The 1,174-nt window shown below is 37.4% G+C and overlaps 1 pseudogene; it reads left to right on the top strand.

The window, feature by feature from the left end:
* The first annotated feature begins 311 nt into the window (after positions 1-311).
* LOC140628915 (U6 spliceosomal RNA) lies at positions 312-401 on the top strand (annotated as a pseudogene).
* The last annotated feature ends 773 nt before the right edge of the window (positions 402-1,174 follow it).

Here is a 1,174-nt window from a genome sequence, read left to right as displayed (position 1 = left end):
TCCATTGTATACATAAATCACATCTTCTTTATCCATTCATCTTTCGTTGGACACCGAGGCTCCTTCCACAGTTTGGCTATCGTGGCCATTGCTGCTATAAACATCGGGGTGCAGGTGTCCCGGCGTTTCATTGCATCTGTATCTTTGGGGTAAATCCCCAACAGTAGTATGCTCATTTTTAATGTGCTGTTGATATAGTATTTATTGAACCATTTCAACTTTTTAACTGTTCTTCTCCTACCTGCTAAAGACTTTTCATCTGCATTGATTTTGCATTGTTTTAATGTACGAAAGCTAAATGGAAAGTTTCTGTGCTTCCTTCGGCAGCACATATATTAAAATTGGAATGATACAGAGAAGATGTACAAAGGATGACGTGAATTTGTGAAGCATTTATTTTTCAGATGTGTAAATAGAACTTTTGTAAGTCAAAAAAACAAAAGAGAAAGTTTCATTGGTCTATAAGCATCTCTACTAGATGGTAAGGTCTTACTGGGCAGGACTAAGTCTTGTCATCTTTGTACTCCATTTACGGAAGAAATCTTTCTTGCACTGAACTGAAACACTGTAGTTCTGACCCATTTTGAAATATGTTGGCATGGCACTTGGCAATGAAGAATTTTCCTCATTATAGTTGCCTTTCTTGGCCACTGAGATTAATCAGGTTCAAATCTAGATTATGTGATTATTGTTTTCAGGAATAAAGAAATTATTACTAAAGAAGTAGACATTGGCTTGCTCATCACATCCATTTCCTCTTCTAGGTGTCAGTGCATTTCTCAAGATCCTTTGTAGTGAGAGATGGTCCAAGTTCTAGGCAAAGTAAAGTGAGTGGATGTTTGGGTGCCACTTCCTGGGGGCTGGCTCACAGACACTTCTCATGTATGACTTCCTATGCTTTTTCTCTATTTGTTGGATGAGTGTGGAGGACTCTGAGGCCTAGGAGGAATGTAGTGTACCCAAGATGGAAGTAGTCTGGGTCCTTGAGTGACCATGTGGAAGCCTACTCAGTCAGGAACATTCATCTCAGACTTCATATGATCAAGAAATAGATTTCTACTGTATTCAATCACTGAGATTATGGGGTTTCTCTCTTTTAACAGCTAGCATCACCCTAACTAATACAATTTTCCTTTTTAAAAAAATTTATTTATTTATTTATTTATTTATTTAT

Source organism: Canis lupus, chromosome X, assembly GCF_048164855.1.
Source record: "Canis lupus baileyi chromosome X, mCanLup2.hap1, whole genome shotgun sequence".
Classification (NCBI taxonomy): domain Eukaryota; kingdom Metazoa; phylum Chordata; class Mammalia; order Carnivora; family Canidae; genus Canis; species Canis lupus.
This window is presented reverse-complemented; position numbering and strand designations above follow the sequence as displayed.